Source organism: Camelus dromedarius, chromosome 2, assembly GCF_036321535.1.
Source record: "Camelus dromedarius isolate mCamDro1 chromosome 2, mCamDro1.pat, whole genome shotgun sequence".
NCBI lineage: Eukaryota > Metazoa > Chordata > Mammalia > Artiodactyla > Camelidae > Camelus > Camelus dromedarius.
The window spans coordinates 121947669-121967240 of record NC_087437.1 but is presented as its reverse complement, the minus strand read 5'-3'; the positions used below and the strand labels follow the sequence as shown (position 1 = coordinate 121967240).

The window sequence follows — 19572 nt, the reverse complement described above, 5'->3', positions numbered from 1 at the left end:
AGAAGTCACGAAGCCAACAATAAGCAGTCATTTACCTATCCGGGCAACGGTCACGATGTCCCACACGTGAGAGAGAAACAAGGAGACACCCAGACGGGGAAAACGTTGTCAAAATGAAAACCTAAAAACCCTGGGACACACACTGTGTAAAGGGGCACAGCTTGAGTGGAATAGAAAGTCGGAGGATGAAGTCAAGGACCTCTCCAGAAAGCAGAGTGAAAGGAAAAAGAGAACGTAAGAGCAATACGAAGAAGAGGCCCTTCACTTCCAGAAGGAGGGGACACAGAGGGCCCAAACACTAGCACTCTGCTTAGATTCGGAAAATCCAAGGACGAGGCCGGAGCTCTAAAGCTTCAACGCGGCGACACCAAATGCTAAGACAGTGAGTGACAGTTCTTTCAATGCAGCTCTTTAAAGCATGTAGCCCATTAGTATTTAGAGAAATTCTGGTACATCTGGATTTATGCACCATTTTATGTTGTGTTTTCTACTTTTCTTACGTTTCCTGTAAGTCTCCTTAATTGCCTTCTTGCAGATTTTTTTCCTCCACTACTTTATACATTTTATTCTCTTTACTTCTTAACTTAAAAATGATCACATGAGGCCCTAACTTCTCAAAGTCTGATATCCTCACACTCCACCCAAGCAGCCCGGTCACTCCACTCCCTCCCCAAAGATGTGACCATGAAGTCATGCATTTTAGTTCTGTTCCTGGTCGTTAGCTGCCGGAGAGATCTGTCCCACGGCTTTAAACATTTAATGTGCCTTTGGATTAACTCAAACACACACAACTTTCTCTGTTTTTAATTTTCCTTAAATCTCAGAATTTCCATAGGAAAATGTTCTTTCCTCTTGAAATAGATCCTTTAGAAATGCTTTTAATAAAGACCTATAGGTATCAAGTTATCTTGGTTTTTGTTTCTAGGAAATGTGTTTATTTTGCTCTCATTCCTGAACAATGCATTCAGGAAGTACAGAATGCTGGGTGATTTCTTTTCCCCCACCACATGGACGGTCCAACTATGTTCCCATTTCCACTGGTGCAGTTAAAAGGCACCTGATGGCCTTAATGGTCCTTCTTTGAACAAATTCTTTTCTCTCTGTTATGACCCTTCACTTGTCTTCAGTATTCAAGAGGTTCACCATGATCTGCCTGGACACAGATTTCTCTTCATTTCACACAACTGGTATTTGTTAGGATTTCTGAAACTGTACAATGGTGGCTTTCATCGGTTCTGGAAAACTGGTAGCCATCAACTCCTCAAATATTACCTCTACCCAACTCTTCTCTCTTCTCCTTCTGAACACCAATGAATCCCACTATGCCTTTTCCATCTCTTTCCAAGTCAAGTCTCTTATCCCCTCTTTCATTGTTTCTCTTGCTTTGTCTCTCTGGGCTGCATTCTGGATAATCACTATAGTTCACAGGAAAAAAACAGAAGGACGGTGAGTTTGGAAAAGACGTTAAGTGACAAGAAGCGTAGACTAAGAAAGTCTGACCTGATTAATTGGGGGTTTGGAAGAAGAGCAAAACGTGGCAGAAGTAACATCTGACGAGATAAACGACATGAAATGTTGAAGGAAGCTGCTCCAACAGACGCATGATGACACCAAGCAGAAACCTGGACCTACGCGAACAGGAGTCTTGTAACAAGCGAAGAAGCTGAATTCCCAGCCTACAACTTTCCAACAAAGAAAACTCCACACTCAAATGGCTTTAATGGAAAATTCTAACAAACAATTAAGAAATACAGAATTCCGATTCTACACAAACTCCTCCGGAAAACAAAGGAGGAGGGAACACTTTCCACTGGTTTCATGAGGTCAAAATTATATTAACAACAAAACCACATGAAGTCATTTCAAGGAAGGAAAACTACACACCCAAATCCCTCATGAATATACATGCAAACATCCTTAACAAAATCCCTTTTATATAACACATCATAACTAAGTAGGATTTGACCCAGTAATGTTAGTCCAACATTTGAAAATCAAGCAATGTAATTTACCATTTTGGGGATTAAAAATTAAGAACTTTCGTGTACCAAAGCACACTACAATGAAAGTGAAAAGACAATCCAAAGAATGGGTGAAAAATTATATAAATTATTTATCTAAGGGTCGAGTATCCAGAATTTATAAATTCAACAATAAAAAAGACATCCCAACTAAAGAGTGGGAAAGGAATCTGAACAGACATTTCTTCAAAGAAGATCTGCAAATGGTCAGTAAACACATGAAAAGGCAGCATTAGTCTTAGACAAAGGCTAATCAGTACCACAGTGAGATACCACTTCCCAGCAGCTAGGATGGCTAGAGCCAAAAAGCTGGAAAACACCAAGTAACACAGAGAAACTGGGACACTCAAACATTGCTAGTGGGAATGTAAAATTTCTCAGCCACACTGGAAAATAGTTTGGTGTTTCCTCAAAGAGTTAAACATGGAGTTACCATATGATCCCACAGTTCCACTCCTAGATATAAGCCCAATAAATTAAAACATATATTCAAACAAAAACTGCACATAAATATTCATAATGGCCCCAAAGTAGGAATAACTCAAATACCCATCAGTTGATGAAGGAAATGTGGCATACGCATATGATGGAATATTGTTTAGCCACAAAAAAGGACTATAGCACTAAGAGATGCTACTTATACAGGGACCTTGAAAACGTCATGCTAAGTGAAAAAAGCCAGACACAAAAGGTGATGTGTTACATGGTTCCAATTATATGAAGTGTTAAGAACAGGCAAATCCATAGAGACCAAAAGTAGATTCGTGGTTGCTGGGGGTTGGGAGGGAGGAATGACTCGGGAATGATCACAATGAGGACGGAATGTCCGTTAAGGGTGATGAAGATGTTCTGGAATTGGGTGGTGGTGACAGGCGCACGGGCTAGTGAACACACTGAAAGCCACGGAACATTACACTTTAAATGGTGACTGCCATGATATGTAAATTTTATCTCAAAAGCAAAGTAAAAACAAAAAGGATGTCAACTATCCTCAAACTGATCTCCAGACTCAACAGTTCCAATCACAATCCCAGCAATCTTTTTTGTAGAAATTGACAAGCTGATTCTAAAATCCGTGTGGAATAGCAAAGGAGTCAGAACAGGAAAACAGTCTTGAAAAAGAAGACTCACTGGGGGACTCATCCTGCTTGATTTCAAGGTGTGCTCTGATGCCACAGTGATCCCGATGCTGCGGTACTGGGCAAAGGACAGGCACGTCCAGCAGGGAAACAGAGCGTGGAGCCCCAAGACAGGCCTGCCCGCACACGGTGGGCAAGGAGCGAAGACAGTCAACGGGGAGAAGAGCAGTCCTCTAACAAACAGCGGCGGAGGGCTGTACGCCCGCGGGGGAGACGGAGACTGTGCCTGTGTCTTGCCTGTATCAGAGGGGGGGCATGATTCAGAGACCAAAGTGTGAAACACAGTATTGTACTATTTCTAGAATAAAACATGGGAAATAATTTTTGTGACCTTGAGGAAGGCATGGAACTTTTGGCTAGAACATAGAGAACCATAAAAAACATTGAGAAATTTCACTTTATCAAGACTAAACACTGCTGTTTTGAAAGACACTCTTGAGAAAATAAACAAGCCACACTCTGGGAGAAAATATTTGGAAAACATGCATCTGATAAATGACTGGTGTCCAGAGTACACAACAAACCCTCAAAACTCAGTAACAGGAAAACAAATAGTACAAAAATGTTAGTAAGCAAAATATCTGAACAGACATCTCATCAGAGGAGACATGCAGACGGCAAATAAACACGGGAAAAAATGTTCAATAGCATTAGTCACCAGAAAACTGCAAATGAAAACTATGAGATACCACTATGCACTCACTAGAAAGAATGAAATTTTTTAAACTGACATCAAAAGTTAACATTTCAAGAGCAAATGTCTGTGGGAACACAGAACAGTGCAATAACTTAGGAAAACAAGTTTCTTACAAAGTTAGACACACACTTGTCAAATGACACGGAAAAGCTCAGGTACTTCCCTATTAAAAATGAGGACCTGCGTCCACGTAAAGGCCTATGCGAGAAAGTAGCCAGCGGGTTCAGTCAGGACCTCCGAACCAGAAATCTCCAAACGTCCGTCAGTCAGCAACTGGGTAAACAGATGATGGTACATCCATTCAATATGACTCAACAACAGTATGAATGCATCTCGAAAGCATTATGGGTAGGTTAAAAAAAAAACAGAACAGACTCAAAAAGCTCCAGACTGTGATTCCATTCACACAACACCCTAAGGAAGTCAAAGTGCAGACACGACAGACAGATCAGTATTTGTCTGGGGCTCTAGGAGCAGGGAGAGGCATGAGGGCACTTGGGGTAGGGAAAACACTCTGTATTACGATTGTGTTGATTGTTAATATCTGTCTATGTTGGTCAAAACTCACCAAACTGTATCCCTAAAAAAAAGTGAATTTTATTCTACATTAATTATACCTCACTATATATAAAATAGATAAACAACACGTTTCTACTGTGGAGCACAGGGAACTATATTCAATGTCTTGTAGTAACCTCTAATGAAAAAGAAAATGAACATGAATATATGTGTGTATGTGGATGATGGAACTATTATGATGCACACCAGAAACTGACATAACATTGTCAACTGACTACACTGCAATTAAAATAAAAACTACACCTCAATGAAACACACGTGACAAAGAGAGAACTCCCATGCAGAATAAACATAAAGACGTCGATACCGAGATGCATCATGGCGAAACTACACAACACCGAAAACAGAGAAGATCTTAAATGTAGCCAGAGTTTTAAAAATTCCTTGAAAGGAGTATCACTTAGATTGAAAGACAGCCTCTCCGCAGAAGAGCAAGCCAAAGAGAGTGGAGTATAATCTTTGCCAACTCCAAGGAAATAACGTTCCACCCAGAACTTTAAGAAGTATCTGTCTTAAATATCTTTCAAGAATAAAGTGAAAGATAATTTTAAAGTTATTTCAAACCATTTTTGTTTTATTAGCTTTTGGCCAGAAGGAGGCACTACTGCCGGCTGCTCTGTGACTGGGTTTTCGGCCTCTCCACCGAGCTCTGAGCTCTGCTGGCAATTTCCACTTATTTGTTTATGGCACTGTGAGAAGATGTCATGCTAAATAAAAACCTCTGAGGATTTTCAAGCTGTAACCAGAGAAAAATATAAAATTTTTTTAAATGCTGCTGAAAATGTAAGATAATTTCTAGGAGTCATAAAAAGAGACACTGGCAGATTTTGGTAGATTAGCAAGCCAAAATTAACCACCCCAGAGGAGGAAATAAGTCAGCAAAAAAATAATCACCAAAACCAAGAAAAAAAAAAAAGAATACCACTGGCAAAGATACGACGTCAGTCAACACGTTAGGCTTCAGGAGCACAAGAATTATTCAACAGTAAGCTTTTCCTGGGTACCTGAACTATTCCTGTGGTGCCCCTTCACTGTGGCAATGTTGTACATATATTTAACAAGGCAAAGACGTATCAGCACTCCTGAACTTGGAAACAAAGCTTTTTCTAGACAAAAGTACCTTGCGTGTCATCTTTTTCCATTAAAACTGATTCTCACTTTTGAAAGCAATCTTAGGTAAAACAACTTCATACTGACTCAGTAAATAAAACATGGTCTGAACATTAAAGACAAAACATTTGTAAAAGGAAAATAAAGAAGGTTTCAGTTAAAAATTGTTTTCCATGAACACTGTCACCGTGATGCGTTTCAGAGGCAGCAGTATGTAAAGAAGAAGAAACGAAGGGCAAAGAATTGGGGGGGGGAGTACGTCTAAAAGGGCAGTGACAGTGAGGGCGTCAGATAACAAAGAAGGGGGCACAGCGACAGAGTGAAATAACACTCGGGTCAGGCGGGGTCATCAGAGACGAAGTATTTTAAGAAACCTGTGTCATTTGGGGTGTGGCTAAAGGTACCAATTAAATGTAAACGTTGATAAATCAAGTACACGTATAAGCCAAACACGAAAATAAGAGAAACCAAAATTACACAGTGAAGGAGAAAACTGATGAGAAATAAACACAATGTGTCAATCAAAAAATGTAGACGGGAGAAAAAAAAAACATTAAAAAGTTGAGCTAAACAAAAAGCACAAAATAAGACTGTAGGAAGGATCCAAATCTATACGAAATTGAAGTAGATTAAAGTAAACTGAACGCCCCAATCTTTAAAAGACGAAGATTGTCACAGAGGATAAAACTAAGCTCCATTAGGTACCATTTAGAAAGACACAGCTAAAACATACAGAGACTGAAAGAGGGGAAGACAAATACACCAGAGAAAATGTAAGGCAAAAAAAGTTAGATCCAAGACAGACCATGTTGCATACAGATAAAGGGGCTCAGTTTAATTGCACGATGTTACAATGCCAGACCACGGGCACCCCAAAAAAGTCTCAATGTTTTATACAAAGCAGAAATGAATAGAGGCACAGGAAAGTAGACAAAGCCATAATCGCACTGGCAGATTTAAACACAGCTCTCACGGTGACCGATTAGAGAAAAATATCTAAAAGGAAAGGCAACATTTAGACAAAATTCCAAGCGTCATCTCATGGACAGACGTGGAGCTTAAGCTCCAAACCGGCAGAATGTGTTCTGCTTTGAAACACAGCACATTTCTGATGCCCGAGCACATGTGAGCCACTTCTATGCATGTCAAAGACTGTGGACACAGAGACCGCCTTGCCAACAATGCAGTGAACCAAGACACTAAAATATTTTAAAATATTGTATATATAATTATAAATGTATATTTTACATAATGTATTTTTTTAAACTCTATGTGTCTGGAACTGAGAAACACTTCTAAATAACTTCCAAGTCAAAAAAGAAGCTGTAGTAGAAACATAACATTTGTAAGTGAAGGATTACAGAAGTACCATATATCTTAATCTGTGCACTGCAACAAGCTGTACTTAGAAAGGAGAAAATATGAGTGATTTTCTCTTTAATCTGAGTGTAGGGAAAGGCTATCTAATTATGACTTAAAAACCAGGATGCAATAAAAGAAAAGACAGATAAATTGAACTTCATAAAAAATAGAAATATTTGGCACGGCAAAATTGCCATGAAAAAATATTCATGACAAATAAATGGAAAAAACACCTGCATCACACATCACCGTACACCTCCAGTGTCGCAGAAAGCCTGCAGAGTAGGACAGAAATGCCCAGAGTGAGGAGACCGAGGACACCGGACAGCCAGCTACAGCACCAGACCCCGGACAGGACCCGGACGGGGCCCTCCACCAGGTCCAGCGCTGGGGGGACCAGCGCTGCCAGGCAATGCAGAGTCTGCAGAAGCTGCAGGAAGGCAGTCTGCAGATCGCAGTCTGGTCCCCAACTGCGCGGGAGAAAGCCCCGTTCTGGGCAGAGAGCAGCTCTCCTGCACGCCACATCCAAACCCCTCCCGACTCACTGGAGACCAACATCCCAGCAGCATTCCAGCTCTGTCTGCTTAACCTTCAAACTTTGTTTCTCTCCTAACACCTGTTCAGGTTTTAAACATATTCAAATAGCTCCTATTAAAAACAGGTACACAGCTCTCTCCAAGACCCGTGTTTTCAGAGTCAAACATTTCAACAGCCACCCACTCTTCCCTCTCCGTCACTTCAAGACGCTGAATCTAGAGAGTTTCCCTCTCGGTCACATCAGATCTGGTGGACGCCATCTGTCCCCATCCCACCCTCCTCCCTTCCCAGCCCGCAGACAAGAGGAAGAGTTTCGCTCCAGTGCACGGCATTTCCTTGGGTCTCCTGTCACAGGCCCTCTCCAAACCACTGGAGAAAATGGAAAGCGTCCCGGTTTCCTGAAAGTGGCTTTGCCAGGGGTACCTGCCGTCTGAGCGTCGTAGGGTTTACCAGTGACGGAGCAAAGGAGTAACGAGCACGGGGTGGGGGAGGGGGGCTCTGGACTCTGCCCTGGTGTTGACTTCGGTCTCCTCACCGATAAAGCCAGATAATCAGAGGCCCAGGAGACCGTGGGGACCAGTGAGGCTCTCGTGCCTGGAGCACAGAAAACGCAAGGCCACCTTGTCGCACTCGCCATCTTTCACAGGAAGACGCCGCCACCCCTAGCCCACTCTGCAGACGCTTAAACGGCCTGAACCCGACTCCGGGGCCAGGCAAGCCAGCTCAGGAGACCCAGCCCCGACAGGTGAAGAAGCAGCACAGACAGGGACAGCGACTGAGCCCAGGTGCCAGGCCATAGGGCGACCGGTGGGGATGGAAGCAGAACCAGCCCCTGGATCCCCCAGCAGACTCCACCAGCCCAGGTGGGGTCCTGCTGGAAAGTTCTCTTCCCATGACTTGCGCTCACGCTCTGCCAGATTTTAACACAGTGGATGCCAAGCAGCGGTCCCTGCCCGGTGACCGGGACAGCTGCTCTCCAGCTGTGCCCAGCCCTGCTGGCTGCAGCCCAGGGCCCCGGCTCCGCAGATGGCAGCCTCTTCAGCAGCGTGTCGGACCCAGAGCTGGGCAAGATCACCATGTGTCCTCAGTTACAGGGCAGACAAAGCTGCAGGGTCACAGCCTTGTGCCCTGAAACAGCCAGCTCTCGATAAAGACGAAGGGCTGCCCGGAAGACCTCTGTCCAGCTCAGGGCTAGGAGCCTGTCCCTGGTCACACCTCACTCCAAAGAGAAGTGCACGGCGTGTGCACTGACTCAAAGGGTACAAGCTGTTATGCACCCGGCCTTCTGGAGGAAGTCCTGAATGAGCAGAGACTGTGTTTAACCAGAGAGGCAGAAGCATCCTTGGCCCTGTGACCATGCAGTGCATCCCCAGGGTGGGAAACCTCAGGTTGCCCTTGGCCAGAGCTGAAGGTGGGTGCTGCCCTCCACACCTGGGCACACTAACCCACTCCCTCCAGAGCAGCGGCTGAGCTGCTGGCGTGTACCGTGGAACCTTGGTAAACAAAGCGTACAGAGAAGCTGGCTCCTGCTTGTCTAAACGTGTGCCTAGAGGCCACTCATCCTCCACCCCACACACTGTCCCTGGCCCCACGGGCAGTCCCACAGCTCCACATCCATCACTGCCCCTGCACGCGGGGCCGCCAGACAGCCTGGCCACAGGCAGCCGGCAGGGGGAGGAAGATGAGTCATCCGGTGAAAAGCCGTCAGCCCCTTCATGCCAGGCTGCTCTGGGAGCACGGCGCTCCCCAGCGTCTCCAGGAGCGGACAGAAGACCAGAGGAGCCCAGAATGAACTCGAGTCCTCCAAAATGGAAGAAGCCAAGAGAAGGAAGGAAGGAAGCAAACGGGAGCCTTGGGGCCTGCGTGGACCAGTCTGGGTGGTACCCACGCACCGGGCCCCTCTCTGTGCCCCAGGAGAGGTGCCAGGCCTGTGAAACACCCGGCGGAATAAAGAGCCAGTCAGAACCTGGGGAGGCGGGGGAGCAACGGAGCCAGGCGACACCATCTGGAGGCCCTGGCAATGCTCTCGAGGGCAGGAAGCCGCCAGGTGAGCTCCCCCTCGACGAGCCGGAACGTCCTGACCTCACAGCAATGGGCTCCACGTCTAACCAGCAACCACCCCTGCGAGGTCCCTCCCTCCCGGCCGCAGTCCTCTCCTCCTCATGCTGCACACCCTCATCCTTGCTGCGGCAGCCAGCCGGCTGTCCCCCGCCCGTCCCTCTGCCGTGACCACAGAGCTGTGACTGCCCTGGGGCTGCTGCAGAGGAGACCGTGTGGCCCAGCCACCCTACCACCCCACTAGCAGACGTCTAGTCCGTGTAACGCCACCAGTGTTCACCTGGCCCCGCATAACACTGTTAGTACACAGCACCATGACAGTTGGCAGAACGCGGGCTTCTAACCCTTAAAAGGCAGTGGCTGGACCCCCATCGCAGCCCTTCTTCCCACCAGCTGACTCACTTCAGCTAGAGGTCAAGACCACAGAGCGAAGTGGGACCACAGAGTGGCAGGACACCCAGCGTCCCGGGGGCATTTCCCCCTTGGGTATGACGCAGAAACTCACCCTACCCCACCCTCACCCTAGTCCTAACCTTCACTGTAACGGATGTGCACACTAACCCCGTCTTAGTACTAACCTTAACTCCAGCTCTAACACACTACTAACCCTTACTCAAGCCCAAACAAAATTTCGAAAGGTACTGCAGTTGGAGGGCATTAAAAAGTATCAAGAAGCTATAGATCTTACAAGGTTTATTCCAAGAATCAACACCTGGAGTCTCACCAGTGGAATTCTCTACATTGAGAGATGAAAGGAGACAACCCTGGGACCATCTCAAGAGCAGCAATGAACATTCAGTAAGATGCAGCTCTTATTTTTGATTTCAAAAAACAAGCAACAGTCAAGCACTGGAAGGAAACTTGTGTAGCCGGGTGAAGACCACGTACCAGACAGCCGCCGCGGCGAGCACACGCGGGCTGAAAGCGCTTGGGGCGAGTCAGCACCAAGGCAATTCAGTCCAGAACCTACAGCAACGAGAAGCATGGCTGTGTGCAAACACGTAAAAACTGAAGTATCAGAGAAACAGCACAGGGAAAATCCCAAATACAGTAAGTAGAGAATATAAACAAGTTAGGAAAGAGCTCAGAAGAGAAAACGTACAGCAAGAAAGCTGTAAAGTGTCACTGAAGGCTGGTAACAGAAGAAACCAAGAGACAGCGCCTCCCTCTGTTGGAAGCTGAATTCTGCTAGAACATCAGCTGTTCACAAGTTAAGCTATAGGTCTGATCCGTTTGAGATGAAATGCTAATCTGATTAACTTTTCAAGTTGAAGATCACCCTAGTTTCATCCAGAGATAGAGCAGCCAAGAACAGCCAGGTTTTTTTACATACTGGGATCGTCAGATAAATATACCATAAAACTAAAATAATTCAAAAAGTAGCAGCACAAGAACGAACAGAGCAACTGGAGGACGCGGGAGCAGGCGCTGGTGTGGACGACAGCTCTGCGTAAGCTGCACGTACAGGGCGCGAGCAGCTGCCCCAGGCGTCGGGAAGAGGAAGCATTTTTCAACAAGTTGTGTTTTCAGTCTTTGTGAGACAAATTAACTTACATGTTCCCCTAATAACATACATCAAACTAACCCCAAGTGGGTTACACAGCCGATGCCAAAGGAAAAGCAGCAAAGAAAACGCAAGCGGCCACCCCGCACTGCAGGGCGAGGAAGGGTTTCCGAACGCAAACACCAGAGGAGACATCACATAGGGAAATTCTGAGGTAGGGGCCCAAAGCGCCCACGTCCGATTAAAGGAGAATGACTGTCTGCTGGGGGCCACGTCTGTCCCCAACACCACGCTGAATGTCTTCAGTGAAACAGGAGCGCTGACACACGAGGAGGGCGCACGGGCTCTGGCGGAAGGGTCCCCCGCCTGTGCCAGACTCTGTCCACACGGGAGATGCGGGGAGTTCTGGCGTTTTGCGGGGACAGGAGCCCCACATTTTGGGAGGACAGGAGCCCTGGCACTGCATGCTGCCCTCATCCGCCAGCTCGAGGGCAGGCTGGCAGCTGCGCAGACGCCTCTTTAACATGTCCCTCGGTGTCCCTCTCCTCTGACCAGGGAGCCCGCGTGGACCAAGACTGCAGTACGGCCTCGGCACGAGCGGGAGCCGACTTAAGCAAAAGGATGCCGACCTCACGGCCACTGACATCAGTCACAGATTTGGAGAAAACCCAAATGTATTTAACAAAAAGGGAATGATTTAAGAAAATAATACCTACATCCATGTAGTGGAAACTACACAACCCTTTAAAAGCAGTGCTCCCAGTCACGTGGCACACTTTGCAGCATACTACCCAATTTAAAAGGGGAACTGAAGCGTGTGCGTATCTTGACCCCAGAGGCCAAGTCTGGAGTAGAACATACCAAACTGCCCGCAGCAGAGCCTCGGCCCCCCACCCACGGCCCCGGGCACCAGCCGTCAGCAGGGTCCTCCCGGGGTGCCGAGAAGGAGCTGTGACAGCACAGTGAAGGCCCACGTGCCGGGGGCGGGGGCAGCGGCAGGTGACACACACAAACGTGGAAAACCAGGCAAGCAAAGCCGGAGAAGGGCCTCAGCTCAAGAAGAGGGGGCTCTACGGGCCTGAAGCCGCAGAGCCCAGCTCCCCAAGGACAGAGGCCTTCCACCAGATTCGGCAGAGGTGGCGGAGGCTGCAGGCAGAGGCCCCGCGGCAGGCGGAGCTCCGCTGGGGAGGGCAGATGGCCTGGCAGAAGCACAGCCGGGGGAGCGGAGGGGCCCTGCTTTCCAATTTTTTTTTTTTGTAAAGTAGAATTTTCTACATAAATTTGTAATTTATATTTTTAACAAAATTATAAGCACAACATTGTAAACTGACTATACTTCAATAAAATATAGATATATATACAAGAAAAACAAACAAAAAACCCCAAATTATAAATGTAATGGTTTTAGGAGTCCCAGAGCCCCACAAAGCTGATGGTGCAAACAGTGTAGCACCCCCCAACCCAGCCCTGCCCGCCCCCAGCCCCCACCCCATCCCGGCAGTGTTGATCTTCGCCCTCTTTCCTCTTATCTCTGAGGTTCTGGCAACAGGCTCTGAGCCTCTGCGATTTTATGCACCATCTCCTAGCTTCCTCCCACAAACTCGGGAATTAACCCTCCTCCCCACCCTGTACCCCCCTCTCCCCTCCCCCGCGCAGAGGTCCACAGGGTGTCCAGGGTTCTGGGTGTGAACAGGGTAGGGCTGGGGTCACAATGCTCCAAAACCCACTGAGTGTGGCCCTGCTTTCTCTTTAGGACAGCCCCCCTGCCATGCCCGCAGGCCCCTGACCCACCCACGAGGGAGGCCCTCTGTGCCTGGCCAGGGTGGGGAGGGGTCTGTCAAGGCGCGGGCACAGGGCTGGGTGTCTGATTGTTCCTTAACAAGCTTCCCACCAATTTCCTATCTCAGCTTTTCTCCTTGAAATGAGCTGAGACGGAAAGCTGATTACATTAGAAACCTGAGGAAGAAAGATCAGATGTACAAGGAAGGCTTCACATAAAAGCAAACCCACTAGGGGTCTGGGCGGGGCTGGGGCCCCCCAGGCCCTTGGGCGGTCTTCAGGGCTGCGTGGTCTCCCCGGCAAGAGGACACGGCATGCTAGTGTGGTGCAGAGGGACAGTGCGGGACAGAAGAAGCTATGGGGGTTTGTGAGAAGGAGATTTCAGGGTGACCCTGTGAAGCGCAGGCTGACGGTGGGGGGTCACCAAGGACAGTCTCATCCGCACGGCCCTCCTGTCTGCACTCACTGTCGCTGAGTTTCAGAGTTCTTTTCCATGTTTTCCAAATTTTCCAGTTGTGCAGTAAAAGTAGTTATCGTGATGCAGCGGGGGGGGGGGGGCGGACATAAAAAGCAAATAATCAATTCAGTATTACCAAGAATAAAAGACCCCAAAGTCAATAAAAATCTCAGCAAATTTCGCTATCGTTTGTTAGTTTCCTGATCTGCATGTAGTCGCAGGCCCCGGCTTGAGCCGGGTGAGGGGTGGGCTCTGCCCTGACCGAGCTGTGGGGCCCTGGGAGCCCGAGTCCCCACAGAACAGAGCAGGGATCAGGACACCCACCTGCGTCTCAGCACCGCACAAAAGCTGGGGGAGGCCTGTCTGCGGCTCCACCACGAAAGACTGCCCTTCTCCACTCTCAGGAAGCGTGGAAAGTTCTCGAAGACGTGAAAATGGAAAACCAAGTTCTTCCAAAGCCACCATCTCCCCTGGGAAACATCCACCGCAGATGAGTTCCACGGGTTCGTCACACCCACCCCCGGCCCCCCAAGGAAGACACTGCAGGGTTCCACCAGGATTACCAATGCAAGCAGACTCATTTCTGTTTCCACCAGCTCAGTGCTCCTAACAGCTCCCTCCCCACCCGCAGAAGAGGCACGGGTGCCCTGTAAATAGCTTGCTGGCTCCCTTAACCAAGCCCTCATTCCCCCCGTCCTTCAGAATCACTGTCTTGGGGCTCAGCGGCCTTGCTGTCTCGGCCTCGCGGCCCGCGTGCCTCGGGCCTTCTCTGGTGCCCACAGTCGAGCTGGCACACGCAGACAGGGGGAGCAGCTCTGGGCCCGCCCGCCCGCCCCACCCATGCATGTCGGTTTACCCCCAGAACTGCAGGCCAGGGCGAGCCCCTGCCCCCTGTCTGCCAGGGGAGGGACATGGACAACACCAGCGTCCTGGGAGAGAGGCCCAGCACACACAGGGGGCTGTTTACGTGCCTGAGTTCCAGAGGCCCTTCCCTCGGGACTTCTGTGGAAATGAGACCCAGGTCAGCACGATTACAAAGCTGGTCCCAGGCCAGGAGGGATTCGGATGTCTTCTAAGAAGTGGGTACTGTTACAGCTTTAGTTTGTAAAAAGAATCCGCAAGGAGAGAAAAAAGATGACCTGGCTTCCCGCTCCCACACTCAGTCCTCATCCCCGCACTGAGACACGACCCTCCAGGCCCCTGGCACGTCCCCTGCGGCCCTCGTCTCCCGGCCCCGCCTTTCCACTCCCCGCCCCCCACCCCCCAGGCACCCCCGGCCCCTGGCTGCCCCGTGAGCACGCCAGACACATGGCCCAGGGCCTCTGCTCCGGGCTCCTTCAGCCTCCACCCTGCACCCGCCACAGGCTCGCTCCCGCGCCTCCTTCAAGCTCTGCTCAGATGCCTGCTCCCCACCCATTCCAAACTGCACCCGCCTCCTCCAGCCCTGCCCAGCAAGCGTCACCACCTGACACACTGTGTGACACACTGTGTGACACACTGGCTTACTGCTCCTATGTTCTGTCACCCCCACAAAGTGACACGAACTAATGGAAGCGGGGTTCCAGGCCCATCACAAGCATTCTTAAATATTTGCTGAATGAACGAAAGAGCAGTTAAGGGCTTTGTTCAGGCAACTTGCTAACTAAGAACTCCTCTCTTCAAGTGTCCGTCGGCCCCGTCACCACCGTCCCCAAGGGCCCGGGTGCACGTGCTCTCTGACGCCTTGCCACCGTGGCTCATGTCTCCTGAGGGGGCGGCTGGCGACTCCGGAAGGTCACCATGGTGCTTGTAGGGCTCTGCGACCAGGGCCGGCTGAGCCGTGACCCCACGGCAGCCCCTCAGGGCTGCGGTCGAGACCACCGGGGAGGACAGACACCGAGTCCAGAGCCCACATCCCACGGCTAGGGCAGCTCCCGCTTCCCCTGCCGTCGTGAAGTGGACTCAGGCTCAAGAGGTCAGAGGCCTTGGCTCAGACCCCCACCCCTCCCCTGACAAGCACAGAGATGTCGTCGCCTCCCCAAGCCGTGAACCACGGGTCGAAGGACCACCCCCACCCTGCGGGCGCTGTGCGGTGAGGGGGAGTCGGGTGTGAGATGCGCAGACCAGCAGAGCCAGCACGAAGCAGGCGCCCCCACCGTGACCACATCCGTCCTCCACGCAAGACTGCCGCGCGCGTATAAAGAAAGATCGTTCATAAGCTTTGGAAAAACGAAGGCATCTTAAGGATAAATTTAAAAGGAATAATTTCAAGGTGCTCTGCAAAACCGGAGTCACAGCCACAAAGGGGTGTCCACAGGGCCTGGACACACACTGTCACAGCCACAGGGCGTACTTGTCACTGCCCGGCTGATGGGCACTGCTGGAACAGGGGACACGCTGACAGCTCGTCCTCAGGCCCTGCTGGACGGTTTAGTCAGGTTAACTCTGAAGAAGAAAGGTTAACCAACGAGGAGGAAACCCTCTTTTTAAACACTGCTTCTGCGGAAGCCAGAAGGTAACCGGTGCGTGTCACTGACACCGCTGTTGCACCTTGACCTGTGACAGGTCCCTCATGTGACATAAAACCAGGCCACAGGAGAGTCAGAAAGACACAGGGCTTCATACGAAAGCAAGACTTTAAAAATCAACTGACGCAGAAAGAATTGATTTAAAGGCATACCTCTCTAAGGGCAGAGTGAGAGGCACCACCAACATGGAACCCTGTGAAAATCTTCTTTCTGTAGACAGCCCTGTAAACAGGTTAAAAAAATAAAATTATAACTGGAAATCATAGGTAGAAAATAACCCAAAGAATGATCTATCACCTTAGATGTCAAACTTATCCAAATAAAGTAATTCATTAAACGAATACAGTCATAACCAGTTATTTGGAAGGGCAGAGGCAGTTTCCAAGGAAAAGAAGTCCATGGAAGGTGCTGGGACTGCCCTGAGTCTGGAACTTAAAAGATACTGACAAACACCCCGAGCCCAGACTCTCCTGATTGGAGCCCACGGTGCTAAACCCGAGGGAAGCCTGGGGCAGTGCTGACTCCCCAGTCCCTTTCAGTCTGTGGGGAGCAGTGAGGGGGAGGCAGGGCCCCACCCAGATGCCCACCCCTGTGGTCCCAGCTCCAAGTCTGAGGAGCGCCCTGCCGAGCACCATGAGCCGGCCCGGGCAGACCTAAGGGGCCGCTGGGCGGCAGCCCGAGCCCCTGTCCAGCGCGGGCTGAAGACCAGGGAGAGGGCGCCCATGGGCAGCCACGGCAGGAGAGGAGGAAGCAGGCTGGCCCTCTAGCTGCAAACAACGGAAACACAGAGAAAGGACGCCAGACAAAGGAGCGCTGACCCTGGACGACAAGCAGCACAGGACAATGACCCCGAGGGAGGGACACCCGGGGTGCGTCCTGGCTGCCCAGCCGACAGCTCGGGGGGCGTCTCAGCCCAGGGAGGGGGAACCCAGGAAAGCCAGGGGAGGCCTGAGATGGGAAAACAGCTGAGACTCAAGGAGGCCACAGCACCTGGAATTAGCAGGGCAGAGTGGCAGGAAGGAGACGGCTGGGAAATGGCCCAGGCCCCGGTCGGCGCGGGCTCGCTTGACTCTTCACCGGGACACTGGTCAGCAGGCGGGAGTGAGCGAGCCGCCTGAGGCCAGGGGAGGTGCCAGCAGAAGGAAGCAGGACAAAGGGTGGCTGTGATCACCACGGCTCCAGGAACAGACCACACTCTCAAAACGCAGACGAGGGAACCTGTGACACAGGGGCCACCGGGCTGGGCACTCGGGAGAGCAGAGCCTCAGTGGCAGGGCCACATCAGCACCAGACTAAACCAGGTGCTGCCTCTCAGTGCTGACAACACACCACCAAAGGGCCTAAGCTTCCCGAGTAACTGAACTACATTCCAAAAAGAAAGTTCAAAATATTTAAAAGAATACAGAACCCAACAACATAAAATCACGCTGTCTTTCATCCACTTAAAAAATACCAGGCATGCAAAGAAGCATGAGAATATACCTCATAATGAGGATAGTTGATCAGTAAGAAAACCTCCAGAAATCACACATGGAAATGATTAGTCCATAAGGTCCTTAAATCAGCAATTACAAGCACGGTGCACATGTTCAAGACAGAGGCAAGCACAACAAGCCAGGAGAGACTTGAAAAGCATTAAAAATAGACTCATATCAAGTATCTAGAGATGAAAAATATATCTGAGATGAAGAATACACTAGATGGCATTAACATCACACTAGACACTAGAAAAAGCAAAATCAGTCAACGTGCAGGCAAAATAATCTGCACAGACAAATGGTCTGAAATGACACAGGGAAAGAGAGACTCCCTCTTCAAAAAAAGAAAAACCAGAAATATTTGTGTAACTGGACACTCAGTGGGGAGAACAGGATGGGACGAAAACAATGACAAAAAATTTTAAAACTTATGAACCCATAAATCCAAGACGGTCAGCAATCCCCAAGCAGGAGAAAACAGGAAGGAAATCAAGCGAAGGAACATGATAACCACCTAACCCAAAGGAGCAAACCTTAAAAGCAGCCGAAGAAAAAAGAAACATGGTGCACAGAGGGGCAGACAGACATGGTGGACAAAGACTTCCCAGAAACAGCGCAAGCCAAAGCCAACGGAATGACGTCTCTAAAGTAACAACGGGAAGAACAGTCAGCCTGAGTTACCATTTACAGTGAAAATAACTTCCAAATACAAAGGCCAAATGAAGACTTTTTCTAACAAGCAAAAGCTAAGATAATTCATCACTGGCACTTTTAAACTACAAATAATATTAAAGTAGGTCCATCATACAAAAGAAAAATAATATCAGAAGGAAATCTAAATCTACAAAAAGAAATGAAAAACAGAAAATTCATGAATAAATACAACAGCTTTTTAAATTTTAAAGACTGTTTTAAAAGATATGGACTATTTAAAGCAAAGAATGTTCACAGTGTATTGTGGGGCTTACAGCAGTGTGGAGGCAAAGCGGCGTGAACAATGACACGGGCCGGGGGAAGCGAGGCGGACGGGCACTGCTGTGAGGCTTACACTCTACGGGAACTGGGCTGACGCTACTTGAAGACAATGAATCCCAAAGAAACTTCTAAAAACAAAGAGAGATAGCTAATAAGCGAGGAAAGGTGATAAACTTGACCATAAAAAGTACTCGGTCCAAATAAGGCAAAAGAGAGATAGAGAAAATCTAATAGCAAATGGGACAAATAGAAAACCAATAGCAAAATGATGGTTAAACTCAATCATATCAATAATCACATTAAATACAAATGATCTAAAACATCCTAATTACAATACAGAGACGTCAAGATTGGATAAAAAACAGGACGTCACCATACACCATTTATAGGAAACTCACTTTACATGTAAAGATAAAATAGGTTAAAGTAAAGGGGATGGGAAAGATGTCCTAATCCTAATCAAAGGAAAGCTGGAAGGGCTACGTTAACTTCAGATAAAGTAGGTTTCAGACCAAGGAGTATTATCAGACGTGAAAGAGGACATTACATGATAATAAAGGGGTCAAAACAACTAGTTAGACCGTGAAGGATACAGCACACTCAAACAACACTGTCCCCCCAGGACAGCTGACATTTCTAGAGCCCTCCACACAGTAACACTCCACATACACTCACGTGTTGGTGAGGATGTGGAGAAAAGGGCACCTTCATACATGACTGGTGTGAAAGTAAAACTGTGCCGCCTCTGGAAAACAGACTGCCAGTTCCTCAAAACGTTAAACACAGAATTATCATATGACCCAGCCATTCCACACCTAGGTATTCACCCAAAAGAACTGAAAAGAGAAAATCAGATACTTGTTTACAGCATCATTATTCACAATAGCCAAAATGAGGAAACATCACAAAGGTCCATCAACGAATGGATAAGCTAATTGTAATCTGTCCACACAACGGAATATTCCGCAGCCGTAAAAAGCAATGAAGGGTTGATATATGCTCCAACTCAGAGGAACCTTGAACACGCGATGCTCAGTGAAAGAAGCCAGACAGAAAAGGTCACATTCCGTAGGATTCCATTTATGTGAAATATCCAGATTAGGTAAATCCACGGAGACAGAAAGTAGCTAAGTGGTGTCCAGGCGATGGGGAAAGGGCAGAGAGGCGAGTGATTACCTAATGGGTGTGAGATGCTCCTCTGGGTGATAAAAAAAAAGAAAATCTCAGACTTTGAAAAAAAGTCCAAGACTGGGTGGCGGCTGCACAGCTTTGAACACACGGAGTGGTGCACTTCCAAATGATTCGTGCGTGTTATGCGAATTTCACTTCCGTGAAAAGAACAAATACAGCATAATAAGGAATGTTAGGA

At 48.6% G+C, this 19572-nt stretch overlaps 1 protein-coding gene across 2 annotated transcripts in view; it reads right to left on the bottom strand.

Annotated features, from left to right (window-relative positions):
- Positions 1 to 19572, bottom strand: part of PCBP3 (poly(rC) binding protein 3) — a 184953-nt gene that overhangs the window by 98514 nt on the left and 66867 nt on the right. The window contains exon 2 of one of the 2 annotated variants that reach the window (XM_031461015.2): positions 15903 to 15972. The exons of the other annotated variant lie outside the window; for it this stretch is intronic. The gene's annotated coding sequence lies outside the window, so the exon portion shown is untranslated. The remainder of the gene's footprint in view (positions 1 to 15902; positions 15973 to 19572) is intronic. 2 annotated transcript variants of the gene reach the window in all.